The following is a 15295-nucleotide window of genomic DNA, read 5'->3' as shown; positions in this document are numbered from 1 at the left end:
ACATTGCCCACAATTATCAACTTTCTAAGTCTTTCTGAGCAAGAGAAATCGCAAAACAGTCATTTATTCATTGCCGTCCAAAAACAATGCTTTTTTACACTCCTGTCTCCCTTTCTCTTGGAAACAATGACTTACATCAATCCTTTTACATAATTCTTGTTTCTCCTGACATTTCTAACATTGCCCACAATTATTAACTTTCTAAGTCTTTCTGAGCAGGAGAAATCGCAAAACATAGTCATTTCTTCATTGCAGTCCAAAAACAACGCTTTTTTACACTCCAGTCTCCCTTTCTCTTGGAAACAATGACTTACATCAATCCTTTTACATAATTCTTGTTTCTCCTGATATTTCTAACATTGCCCACAATTATTAACTTTCTAAGTCTTTCTGAGCAGGAGAAATCGCAAAACATAGTCATTTCTTCATTGCAGTCCAAAAACAACGCTTTTTTACACTCCTGTCTCCCTTTCTCTTGGAAACAATGACTTACATCAATCCTTTTACATAATTCTTGTTTCTCATGACATTTCTAACATTGCCCACAATTATCAACTTTCTAAGTCTTTCTGAGCAAGAGAAATCGCAAAACAGTCATTTATTCATTGCCGTCCAAAAACAATGCTTTTTTACACTCCTGTCTCCCTTTCTCTTGGAAACAATGACTTACATCAATCCTTTTACATAATTCTTGTTTCTCATGACATTTCTAACATTGCCCACAGTTATCAACTTTCTAAGTCTTTCTGAGCAAGAGAAATCGCAAAACAGTCATTTATTCATTGCCGTCCAAAAACAATGCTTTTTACACTCCAGTCTCCCTTTCTCTTAGAAACAATGACTTACATCAATCCTTTTACACAATTCTTGTTTATCCTGTCATTTCTAACATTGCCCACAAATATCAACTTTCTAAGTCTTTCTGAGCAGGAGAAATCGCAAAACATAGTCATTTCTTCATTGCAGTCCAAAAACAACGCTTTTTTTCACTCCTGTCTCCCTTTCTCTTGGAAACAATGACTTACATCAATTCTTTTACATAATTCTTGTTTCTCATGACATTTCTAACATTGCCCACAATTATTAACTTTCTAAGTCTTTCTGAGCAGGAGAAATCGCAAAACATAGTCATTTCTTCATTGCAGTCCAAAAACAACGCTTTTTTACACTCCAGTCTCCCTTTCTCCTGGAAACAATGACTTACATCAATCCTTTTACATAATTCTTGTTTCTCATGACATTTCTAACATTGCCCACAATTATCAACTTTCTAAGTCTTTCTGAGCAGGAGAAATCGCAAAACATAGTCATTTCTTCATTGCAGTCCAAAAACAACACTTTTTTACACTCCAGTCTCCCTTTCTCTTGGAAACAATGACTTACATCAATCCTTTTACATAATTCCTGTTTCTCATGACATTTCTAACATTGTCCACAATTATCAACTTTCTAAGTCTTTCTGAGCAGGAGAAATCGCAAAACATAGTCATTTCTTCATTGCCGTCCAAAAACAACGCTTTTTTACACTCCTGTCTCCCTTTCTCTTGGAAACAATGACTTACATCAATCCTTTTACATAATTCTTGTTTCTCATGACATTTCTAACATTGTCCACAATTATTAACTTTCTAAGTCTTTCTGAGCAAGAGAAATCGCAAAACAGTCATTTATTCATTGCCGTCCAAAAACAATGCTTTTTTACACTCCAGTCTCCCTTTCTCTTGGAAACAATGACTTACATCAATCCTTTTACATAATTCTTGTTTCTCATGACATTTCTAACATTGCCCACAGTTATCAACTTTCTAAGTCTTTCTGAGCAAGAGAAATCGCAAAACAGTCATTTATTCATTGCCGTCCAAAAACAATGCTTTTTTACACTCCAGTCTCCCTTTCTCTTGGAAACAATGACTTACATCAATCCTTTTACATAATTCTTGTTTCTCATGAAATTTCTAACATTGCCCACAATTATCAACTTTCTAAGTCTTTCTGAGCAGGAGAAATCGCAAAATATAGTCATTTCTTCATTGCCGTCCAAAAACAACGCTTTTTTACACTCCTGTCTCCCTTTCTCCTGGAAACAATGACTTACATCAATCCTTTTACATAATTCCTGTTTCTCATGACATTTCTAACATTGTCCACAATTATCAACTTTCTAAGTCTTTCTGAGCAGGAGAAATCGCAAAACATAGTCATTTATTCATTGCCGTCCAAAAACAATGCTTTTTTACACTCCAGTCTCCCTTTCTCTTGGAAACAATGACTTACATCAATCCTTTTACATAATTCTTGTTTCTCATGACATTTCTAACATTGCCCACAATTATCAACTTTCTAAGTCTTTCTGATCAGGAGAAATCGCAAAACATAGTCATTTCTTCATTGCAGTCCAAAAACAACGCTTTTTTACACTCCAGTCTCCCTTTCTCTTGGAAACAATGACTTACATCAATCCTTTTACACAATTCTTGTTTATCCTGTCATTTCTAACATTGCCCACAAATATCAACTTTCTAAGTCTTTCTGAGCAGGAGAAATCGCAAAACATAGTCATTTCTTCATTGCAGTCCAAAAACAACGCTTTTTTTCACTCCTGTCTCCCTTTCTCTTGGAAACAATGACTTACATCAATTCTTTTACATAATTCTTGTTTCTCATGACATTTCTAACATTGCCCACAATTATTAACTTTCTAAGTCTTTCTGAGCAGGAGAAATCGCAAAACATAGTCATTTCTTCATTGCAGTCCAAAAACAACGCTTTTTTACACTCCAGTCTCCCTTTCTCTTGGAAACAATGACTTACATCAATCCTTTTACATAATTCTTGTTTCTCCTGATATTTCTAACATTGCCCACAATTATTAACTTTCTAAGTCTTTCTGAGCAGGAGAAATCGCAAAACATAGTCATTTCTTCATTGCAGTCCAAAAACAACGCTTTTTTACACTCCTGTCTCCCTTTCTCTTGGAAACAATGACTTACATCAATCCTTTTACATAATTCTTGTTTCTCATGACATTTCTAACATTGCCCACAATTATAAACTTTCTAAGTCTTTCTGAGCAAGAGAAATCGCAAAACAGTCATTTATTCATTGCCGTCGAAAAACAATGCTTTTTTACACTCCTGTCTCCCTTTCTCTTGGAAACAATGACTTACATCAATCCTTTTACATAATTCTTGTTTCTCATGACATTTCTAACATTGCCCACAGTTATCAACTTTCTAATTCTTTCTGAGCAAGAGAAATCGCAAAACAGTCATTTATTCATTGCCGTCCAAAAACAATGCTTTTTTACACTCCAGTCTCCCTTTCTCTTAGAAACAATGACTTACATCAATCCTTTTACATAATTCTTGTTTCTCATGACATTTCTAACATTGCCCACAATTATCAACTTTCTAAGTCTTTCTGATCAGGAGAAATCGCAAAACATAGTCATTTCTTCATTGCAGTCCAAAAACAATGCTTTTTTACACTCCAGTCTCCCTTTCTCTTGGAAACAATGACTTACATCAATCCTTTTACACAATTCTTGTTTATCCTGTCATTTCTAACATTGCCCACAAATATCAACTTTCTAAGTCTTTCTGAGCAGGAGAAATCGCAAAACATAGTCATTTCTTCATTGCAGTCCAAAAACAACGCTTTTTTTCACTCCTGTCTCCCTTTCTCTTGGAAACAATGACTTACATCAATTCTTTTACATAATTCTTGTTTCTCATGACATTTCTAACATTGCCCACAATTATTAACTTTCTAAGTCTTTCTGAGCAGGAGAAATCGCAAAACATAGACATTTCTTCATTGCAGTCCAAAAACAACGCTTTTTTACACTCCAGTCTCCCTTTCTCCTGGAAACAATGACTTACATCAATCCTTTTACATAATTCTTGTTTCTCATGACATTTCTAACATTGCCCACAATTATCAACTTTCAAAGTCTTTCTGAGCAGGAGAAATCGCAAAACATAGTCATTTCTTCATTGCAGTCCAAAAACAACACTTTTTTACACTCCAGTCTCCCTTTCTCTTGGAAACAATGACTTACATCAATCCTTTTACATAATTCCTGTTTCTCATGACATTTCTAACATTGTCCACAATTATCAACTTTCTAAGTCTTTCTGAGCAGGAGAAATCGCAAAACATAGTCATTTCTTCATTGCCGTCCAAAAACAACGCTTTTTTACACTCCTGTCTCCCTTTCTCTTGGAAACAATGACTTACATCAATCCTTTTACATAATTCTTCTTTCTCATGACATTTCTAACATTGCCCACAATTATCAACTTTCTAAGTCTTTCTGATCAGGAGAAATCGCAAAACATAGTCATTTCTTCATTGCAGTCCAAAAACAACACTTTTTTACACTCCAGTCTCCCTTTCTCTTGGAAACAATGACTTACATCAATCCTTTTACATAATTCCTGTTTCTCATGACATTTCTAACATTGCCCACAGTTATCAACTTTCTAAGTCTTTCTGAGCAGGAGAAATCGCAAAACATAGTCATTTCTTCATTGCCGTCCAAAAACAACGCTTTTTTACACTCCTGTCTCCCTTTCTCATGGAAACAATGACTTACATCAATCCTTTTACATAATTCTTGTTTCTCATGACATTTCTAACATTGTCCACAATTATTAACTTTCTAAGTCTTTCTGAGCAAGAGAAATCGCAAAACAGTCATTTATTCATTGCCGTCCAAAAACAATGCTTTTTTACACTCCAGTCTCCCTTTCTCTTGGAAACAATGACTTACATCAATCCTTTTACATAATTCTTGTTTCTCATGACATTTCTAACATTGCCCACAGTTATCAACTTTCTAAGTCTTTCTGAGCAAGAGAAATCGCAAAACAGTCATTTATTCATTTCCGTCCAAAAACAATGCTTTTTTACACTCCAGTCTCCCTTTCTCTTGGAAACAATGACTTACATCAATCCTTTTACATAATTCTTGTTTCTCATGAAATTTCTAACATTGCCCACAATTATCAACTTTCTAAGTCTTTCTGAGCAGGAGAAATCGCAAAATATAGTCATTTCTTCATTGCCGTCCAAAAACAACGCTTTTTTACACTCCTGTCTCCCTTTCTCCTGGAAACAATGACTTACATCAATCCTTTTATATAATTCCTGTTTCTCATGACATTTCTAACATTGTCCACAATTATCAACTTTCTAAGTCTTTCTGAGCAGGAGAAATCGCAAAACATAGTCATTTATTCATTGCCGTCCAAAAACAATGCTTTTTTACACTCCAGTCTCCCTTTCTCTTGGAAACAATGACTTACATCAATCCTTTTACATAATTCTTGTTTCTCATGACATTTCTAACATTGCCCACAATTATCAACTTTCTAAGTCTTTCTGATCAGGAGAAATCGCAAAATATAGTCATTTCTTCATTGCAGTCCAAAAACAACGCTTTTTTACACTCCAGTCTCCCTTTCTCTTGGAAACAATGACTTACATCAATCCTTTTACACAATTCTTGTTTATCCTGTCATTTCTAACATTGCCCACAAATATCAACTTTCTAAGTCTTTCTGAGCAGGAGAAATCGCAAAACATAGTCATTTCTTCATTGCAGTCCAAAAACAACGCTTTTTTTCACTCCTGTCTCCCTTTCTCTTGGAAACAATGACTTACATCAATTCTTTTACATAATTCTTGTTTCTCATGACATTTCTAACATTGCCCACAATTATTAACTTTCTAAGTCTTTCTGAGCAGGAGAAATCGCAAAACATAGTCATTTCTTCATTGCAGTCCAAAAACAACGCTTTTTTACACTCCAGTCTCCCTTTCTCTTGGAAACAATGACTTACATCAATCATTTTACATAATTCTTGTTTCTCCTGATATTTCTAACATTGCCCACAATTATTAACTTTCTAAGTCTTTCTGAGCAGGAGAAATTGCAAAACATAGTCATTTCTTCATTGCAGTCCAAAAACAACGCTTTTTTACACTCCTGTCTCCCTTTCTCTTGGAAACAATGACTTACATCAATCCTTTTACATAATTCTTGTTTCTCATGACACTTCTAACATTGCCCACAATTATCAACTTTCTAAGTCTTTCTGAGCAAGAGAAATCGCAAAACAGTCATTTATTCATTGCCGTCGAAAAACAATGCTTTTTTACACTCCTGTCTCCCTTTCTCTTGGAAACAATGACTTACATCAATCCTTTTACATAATTCTTGTTTCTCATGACATTTCTAACATTGCCCACAGTTATCAACTTTCTAAGTCTTTCTGAGCAAGAGAAATCGCAAAACAGTCATTTATTTATTGCCGTCCAAAAACAATGCTTTTTTACACTCCAGTCTCCCTTTCTCTTAGAAACAATGACTTACATCAATCCTTTTACATAATTCTTGTTTCTCATGACATTTCTAACATTGCCCACAATTATCAACTTTCTAAGTCTTTCTGATCAGGAGAAATCGCAAAACATAGTCATTTCTTCATTGCAGTCCAAAAACAACGCTGTCACGGGCACTAGGAGTCTTTACCCAGGGATCACCAGGTGGTAAGCTTACCAGAGCAATGTAGATGGTAATAGTGTACTCTGGTAGCAGGGTGATCACGGAACAGGCAATAGTAGATGATGAGATGCTCAGGAAAGTCTATGACTAGCAGCACTGGTAATATGGAGGTGATAATACACGAGGAACTGTATGGACAAGGGCAAGTGGAGGTAGTCAGTGGTCTGCGTTAGCAAGTTGTACCACTGCTATAGTGAGGAGGAATGTCCAACAGAAACGAGGAGGTGATGAGAGTCAGCGGTCTGCGGATAGCAAGTGGTGCCGCTGTCTGAGTGAAGGAATGGAATCCAAGTGGAGGTATCCGGGAAGTCAGTGGTCTGCGGTAGCAAGTTGTACCACTGCTATGTGAGAGGAATGGAACAGGTGATACTGGAACAGGAATCAGTGGTCTGCCTTCAGCAAGTTGTACCACTGAAAATATATGTGAGGAGGTGTACGGGGAGAGACTGCAACACAGGATGTACACGGGCACATTAAACACGATCCATAGTAATATGCACAATATATATAAATGACTGAACAGGTCTGCAAATGTAGGAAGTCTCTGAAGTAGTCCAGCACAAGGTAACACAGTCAATGATGGCAAAAGACTCAGCGGATTGCAGACTCCAGAGGAGAACCAACACAGTCCAGCAAGATATGCAATACACCAGCACAGTCAATGAGAAGTATGCATACCGTGGTTCAGAAGGCAGTCAGACAGGAGTGCAGTGATACCTAGGCGGCAGGAGGCCGTCAGGATGAGAAGTCCCTGGATGTAAGAAGCAGGAGTCTAGTAGGTGCAGCGCACAGGTAAGTAGACCAACAGGGACACGAATCCAATGCTGACAGGAGGGTAGCGACCAGGGGAACCAGGAAGGCGTGGAGAGCGGATCAGCAGTAGATGGACGATAGGACTGGCAGCGGCAGCGGGACTCTGCGAACCCACGGGAGAGATGAGATGACGCTGAGGTGCACAGGAGCAGCGGGTAGAAATCAGTTAGCAGTCACGATGATGAACACAGGCGAGTTGCCAGCTGGAGGCTGTAGTGCACGGAGGCAGCGGATAGGAATCAGCTCACGGTCACGATGATGAACACAGGCGAGTTGCCAGCTGGAGGCTGTAGTGCACGGAGGCAGCGGATAGGAATCAGCTCACAGACTTGATGATGAACAGGTGAGTGAATAAGGAGAGAAGGCTGTAGTGCACGGAGGCAGCGGATAGGAATCAGCAAACAGTCACTATGGAATATAATAGCGTTGGAGTGGTATAGGAGACTGTAGTGCACGGAGGCAGCGGATAGGAATCAGCAAACAGTCACTATGGAATCTAATAGCGTTGAAGTGGTATAGGAGACTGTAGTGCACGGAGGCAGCGGATAGGAATCAGCTCACAGTCACTATGGAATATAATAGCGTTGAAGTGGTATAGGAGACTGTAGTGCACGGAGGCAGCGGATAGGAATCAGCTCACAGTCACGATGATACAGTGATGGTAGAAGTGGTATGGGAACCACAGTAGTAGAAGTGGTTAGGAAACCACAGAGGTAGAAGTGGTTTGGAAACCACAGGAATCAGCAGCGCTGAATACACGAGGAAACACCTTCAGAGGCTCATGGGGAATGAGACTCCAAGATCAGGCCACGTGGTGTTGACCACAGGTGCTTAATATAGGGAGTGTTGCCTGATCTGCCAATTGAGTTAAAGGGACATACACTGAAGTATAGGAAAGGGCTGCGCATGCGCAGACCCTCAGGATGGAGGCTGGCCACGGTTCCTAAATGTCCGGGAAGAGGCACTCACGGTCCGGTGAGTGACAGTACCCCCCCTTTTAAAGGTGGGCACAGAACGCCTGGAACCGGGCTTGTCCGGATTTTTGGAATAAAACTTCTTCAAAAGGGCAGGAGCATTAAGATCTTCAGCTTTGATCCAAGAGCGCTCCTCAGGACCAAAGCCCTTCCAATGAACGAGGAACGAATTTCATAGATGGGACCTTCAAACGAATGTTTTTAGTAGATAACCAGACACGATCTCCAATTTTTAGTGGTGGAATAGCCCGCCTCTTCTTATCTGCGAAAGATTTATATTTGATAGATGTTTTCTTCAAACAGGTTTTGACCTGAGACCAGATATTTTTGAAGGTCTGACAAGCAGTCTCCACAGCAGGAACTTGGGTGGGAGGGAGGGCAGGAAATTCCGGAAAAGACGGATGGTGACCGTGAACCACCAGCACTTGACTTTTTGAAGATGACTCCTGAGATCCCTCTTCAACGTCCGATGACGTCACGAACGCCCGATGAAGAGGAAGGCGTTCAGACTGAACCTTATCACACAGATCCGTAGATGAAGGATCCTGTGGAGGAGGACCTGGTGGAATAGACGAATGCTGTCTTTTGCATGAAACCATTTGAGAGAGACAACGATGATGACATTCAGCTCCCCAAGATGTAACTTGAGAAGTGCGCCAGTCAATCTGGGGAGAATGACATTGAAGCCATGGAAGGCCTAAGACAATCGGACTTGTCGTAACCGGAAGAATTAAAAACGAAATCTCTTCCTGGTGAAGCCCACCAATCTGAAGCATTACTGGAGACGTACTCTGGGTGATGAGACCATTGATGAGACGTGATCCATCCATAGCAGTCACAGTAATCGGTGTTTTCAAAGTAATCACTGGTAGGGACCATTGATTCACTAATGATTTGGAAATGAAATTTCCTGCTGCTCCGGAATCAATCAATGCCTGTGACTCAAAGGCTTGGTAGCAAAGGAAATCGTAACATCAAAAGTGCAGGCTTTTAATTTCGTAGAAGATGGAGAGGACTCCAGGAACCCTAACCTTATCTCCCCAGTATTGGTTAAAACCCGGCATTTCCTGGGACAAGAATTGAGCATATGCGTAGAATCGGCACAATAGATACAAAGTCTATTCTTTATTCTTCGGTCCCTCTCCTCTAAAGTTAATTTGGAGCGACCTATCTCCATGGGTATCCCCGGAGATGAAGCTGGGTGAAATTGAGGATTTGAGAGAAGAGGTGTTTTAACCGAAGTTGTTTTCTCAGGTTCTCTTTCACGAAACCTCATATCAACACGATGGCATAGAGAGATCAAATCTTCTAAAGAGGAGGGTAGTTCTTGTGAAGTCAGTGCGTTTTTAATTTTATCGGAAAGCCCCTGCCAGAAGGCGGCAACTAGTGCTTCAGTGTTCCACTGAAGTTCAGAGGCTAAGATCCTAAATCGAATGACGTACTGAGCCACAGTGCGAGATCCTTGGCGAAGACGGAGAATGCTAGATGCAGCGGAAATAACACGACCTGGTTCATCGAATACACTTCGGAACGTGGAAATAAACTCGGCACTATCCTGTAACAATGGATCGTTTCTTTCCCACAGAGGGGAAGCCCATGCGAGAGCTTGTCCAGAAAACAATGAAATAAGATAGGCCACTCTGGAACGATGGGTAGAAAAATTTTGAGGTTGGAGCTCAAAATGAACTGAGCATTGAGTAAGAAAACCCCTACAAGTTTTGGGGTCTCCATCGTATTTTGACGGAGTAGGCAGGTGAAGCGTGGAAGCTGTAAACACCTGGGACGGCACTGGGGAAACGGAGGAAGGCACAGGAGCATCAACAGTAGTTGTGGCATCTTGCACAGACGGTCTTTGGGAGGCTAACGCCTGGTAACACCGCAGTAAATGCCGTTGGCGAACTTCCTGTTGCTCAATACGGGTAACCAGATGCCGCAGCATCTCTTTGGCTGTAGGTTCCGTATCTGGGTCTGTCATGGCCTGATCTTACTGTCACGGGCACTAGGAGTCTTTACCCAGGGATCACCAGGTGGTAAGCTTACCAGAGCAATGTAGATGGTAATAGTGTACTCTGGTAGCAGGGTGATCACGGAACAGGCAATAGTAGATGATGAGATGCTCAGGAAAGTCTATGACTAGCAGCACTGGTAATATGGAGGTGATAATACACGAGGAACTGTATGGACAAGGGCAAGTGGAGGTAGTCAGTGGTCTGCGTTAGCAAGTTGTACCACTGCTATAGTGAGGAGGAATGTCCAACAGAAACGAGGAGGTGATGAGAGTCAGCAGTCTGCGGATAGCAAGTGGTGCCGCTGTCTGAGTGAAGGAATGGAATCCAAGTGGAGGTATCCGGGAAGTCAGTGGTCTGCGGTAGCAAGTTGTACCACTGCTATGTGAGAGGAATGGAACAGGTGATACTGGAACAGGAATCAGTGGTCTGCCTTCAGCAAGTTGTACCACTGAAAATATATGTGAGGAGGTGTACGGGGAGAGACTGCAACACAGGATGTACACGGGCACATTAAACACGATCCATAGTAATATGCACAATATATATAAATGACTGAACAGGTCTGCAAATGTAGGAAGTCTCTGAAGTAGTCCAGCACAAGGTAACACAGTCAATGATGGCAAAAGACTCAGCGGATTGCAGACTCCAGAGGAGAACCAACACAGTCCAGCAAGATATGCAATACACCAGCACAGTCAATGAGAAGTATGCATACCGTGGTTCAGAAGGCAGTCAGACAGGAGTGCAGTGATACCTAGGCGGCAGGAGGCCGTCAGGATGAGAAGTCCCTGGATGTAAGAAGCAGGAGTCTAGTAGGTGCAGCGCACAGGTAAGTAGACCAACAGGGACACGAATCCAATGCTGACAGGAGGGTAGCGACCAGGGGAACCAGGAAGGCGTGGAGAGCGGATCAGCAGTAGATGGACGATAGGACTGGCAGCGGCAGCGGGACTCTGCGAACCCACGGGAGAGATGAGATGACGCTGAGGTGCACAGGAGCAGCGGGTAGAAATCAGTTAGCAGTCACGATGATGAACACAGGCGAGTTGCCAGCTGGAGGCTGTAGTGCACGGAGGCAGCGGATAGGAATCAGCTCACGGTCACGATGATGAACACAGGCGAGTTGCCAGCTGGAGGCTGTAGTGCACGGAGGCAGCGGATAGGAATCAGCTCACAGACTTGATGATGAACAGGTGAGTGAATAAGGAGAGAAGGCTGTAGTGCACGGAGGCAGCGGATAGGAATCAGCAAACAGTCACTATGGAATATAATAGCGTTGGAGTGGTATAGGAGACTGTAGTGCACGGAGGCAGCGGATAGGAATCAGCAAACAGTCACTATGGAATCTAATAGCGTTGAAGTGGTATAGGAGACTGTAGTGCACGGAGGCAGCGGATAGGAATCAGCTCACAGTCACTATGGAATATAATAGCGTTGAAGTGGTATAGGAGACTGTAGTGCACGGAGGCAGCGGATAGGAATCAGCTCACAGTCACGATGATACAGTGATGGTAGAAGTGGTATGGGAACCACAGTAGTAGAAGTGGTTAGGAAACCACAGAGGTAGAAGTGGTTTGGAAACCACAGGAATCAGCAGCGCTGAATACACGAGGAAACACCTTCAGAGGCTCATGGGGAATGAGACTCCAAGATCAGGCCACGTGGTGTTGACCACAGGTGCTTAATATAGGGAGTGTTGCCTGATCTGCCAATTGAGTTAAAGGGACATACACTGAAGTATAGGAAAGGGCTGCGCATGCGCAGACCCTCAGGATGGAGGACGGCCACGGTTCCTAAATGTCCGGGAAGAGGCACTCACGGTTTTTTACACTCCAGTCTCCCTTTCTCTTGGAAACAATGACTTACATCAATCCTTTTACACAATTCTTGTTTATCCTGTCATTTCTAACATTGCCCACAAATATCAACTTTCTAAGTCTTTCTGAGCAGGAGAAATCGCAAAATATAGTCATTTCTTCATTGCCGTCCAAAAACAACGCTTTTTTACACTCCTGTCTCCCTTTCTCCTGGAAACAATGACTTACATCAATCCTTTTACATAATTCTTGTTTCTCATGACATTTCTAACATTGTCCACAATTATCAACTTTCTAAGTCTTTCTGAGCAGGAGAAATCGCAAAACATGGTCATTTCTTCATTGCCGTCCAAAAACAACGCCTTTTTACACTCCAGTCTCCCTTTCTCTTGGAAACAATGACTTACATCAATCCTTTTACATAATTCTTGTTTCTCATGACATTTCTAACATTGCCCACAATTATCAACTTTCTAAGTCTTTCTGATCAGGAGAAATCGCAAAACATAGTCATTTCTTCATTGCAGTCCAAAAACAACGCTTTTTTACACTCCAGTCTCCCTTTCTCTTGGAAACAATGACTTACATCAATCCTTTTACATAATTCTTGTTTCTCATGACATTTCTAACATTGTCCACAATTATCAACTTTCTAAGTCTTTCTGAGCAGGAGAAATCGCAAAACATAGTCATTTATTCATTGCCGTCCAAAAACAATGCTTTTTTACACTCCAGTCTCCCTTTCTCTTGGAAACAATGACTTACATCAATCCTTTTACATAATTCTTGTTTCTCATGACATTTCTAACATTGCCCCCAATTATCAACTTTCTAAGTCTTTCTGATCAGGAGAAATCGCAAAACATAGTCATTTCTTCATTGCAGTCCAAAAACAACGCTTTTTTACACTCCAGTCTCCCTTTCTCTTGGAAACAATGACTTACATCAATCCTTTTACACAATTCTTGTTTATCCTGTCATTTCTAACATTGCCCACAAATATCAACTTTCTAAGTCTTTCTGAGCAGGAGAAATCGCAAAACATAGTCATTTCTTCATTGCAGTCCAAAAATAAAGCTTTTTTTCACTCCTGTCTCCCTTTCTCTTGGAAACAATGACTTACATCAATTCTTTTACATAATTCTTGTTTCTCATGACATTTCTAAGATTGCCCACAATTATCAACTTTCTAAGTCTTTCTGAGCAGGAGAAATCGCAAAACATAGTCATTTCTTCATTGCAGTCCAAAAACAACGCTTTTTTACACTCCAGTCTCCCTTTCTCTTGGAAACAATGACTTACATCAATCCTTTTACATAATTCTTGTTTCTCATGACATTTCTAACATTGCCCACAATTATCAACTTTCTAAGTCTTTCTGAGCAGGAGAAATCGCAAAACATAGTCATTTCTTCATTGCAGTCCAAAAACAACGCTTTTTTACACTCCAGTCTCCCTTTCTCTTGGAAACAATGACTTACATCAATCCTTTTACATAATTCCTGTTTCTCATGACATTTCTAACATTGTCCACAATTATCAACTTTCTAAGTCTTTCTGAGCAGGAGAAATCGCAAAACATAGTCATTTCTTCATTGCCGTCCAAAAACAACGCTTTTTTACACTCCTGTCTCCCTTTCTCTTGGAAACAATGACTTACATCAATCCTTTTACATAATTCTTGTTTCTCCTGACATTTCTAACATTGCCCACAATTATTAACTTTCTAAGTCTTTCTGAGCAGGAGAAATCGCAAAACATAGTCATTTCTTCATTGCAGTCCAAAAACAACGCTTTTTTACACTCCAGTCTCCCTTTCTCTTGGAAACAATGACTTACATCAATCCTTTTACATAATTCTTGTTTCTCCTGACATTTCTAACATTGCCCACAATTATTAACTTTCTAAGTCTTTCTGAGCAGGAGAAATCGCAAAACATAGTCATTTCTTCATTGCAGTCCAAAAACAACGCTTTTTTACACTCCTGTCTCCCTTTCTCTTGGAAACAATGACTTACATCAATCCTTTTACATAATTCTTGTTTCTCATGACATTTCTAACATTGCCCACAATTATCAACTTTCTAAGTCTTTCTGAGCAGGAGAAATCGCAAAACATATTCATTTCTTCATTGCCGTCCAAAAACAACGCTTTTTTACACTCCTGTCTCCCTTTCTCTTGGAAACAATGACTTACATCAATCCTTTTACATAATTCTTGTTTCTCCTGACATTTCTAACATTGCCCACAATTTTTAACTTTCTAAGTCTTTCTGAGCAGGAGAAATCGCAAAACATAGTCATTTCTTCATTGGAGTCCAAAAACAATGCTTTTTTACACTCCAGTCTCCCTTTCTCTTGGAAACAATGACTTACATCAATCCTTTTACATAATTCTTGTTTCTCATGACATTTCTAACATTGTCCACAATTATCAACTTTCTAAGTCTTTCTGAGCAGGAGAAATCGCAAAACATAGTCATTTCTTCATTGCAGTCCAAAAACAACGCTTTTTTACACTCCTGTCTCCCTTTCTCTTGGAAACAATGACTTACATCAATCCTTTTACATAATCCTTGTTTCTCCTGACATTTCTAACATTGCCCACAAATATCAACTTTCTAAGTCTTTCTGAGCAGGAGAAATCGCAAAATATAGTCATTTCTTCATTGCAGTCCAAAAACAACGCTTTTTTACACTCCAGTCTCCCTTTCTCTTGGAAACAATGACTTACATCAATCCTTTTACATAATTCTTGTTTCTCATGACATTTCTAACATTGTCCACAATTATTAACTTTCTAAGTCTTTCTGAGCAAGAGAAATCGCAAAACAGTCATTTATTCATTGCCGTCCAAAAAGAATGCTTTTTTACACTCCAGTCTCCCTTTCTCTTGGAAACAATGACTTACATCAATCCTTTTACATAATTCTTGTTTCTCATGACATTTCTAACATTGCCCACAGTTATCAACTTTCTAAGTCTTTCTGAGCAAGAGAAATCGCAAAACAGTCATTTATTCATTGCCGTCCAAAAACAATGCTTTTTTACACTCCAGTCTCCCTTTCTCTTGGAAACAATGACTTACATCAATCCTTTTACATAATTCTT

Source organism: Mixophyes fleayi, unplaced genomic scaffold (genome assembly GCF_038048845.1).
Source record: "Mixophyes fleayi isolate aMixFle1 unplaced genomic scaffold, aMixFle1.hap1 Scaffold_113, whole genome shotgun sequence".
NCBI classification, from domain to species: domain Eukaryota; kingdom Metazoa; phylum Chordata; class Amphibia; order Anura; family Limnodynastidae; genus Mixophyes; species Mixophyes fleayi.
This window is presented reverse-complemented; position numbering follows the sequence as displayed.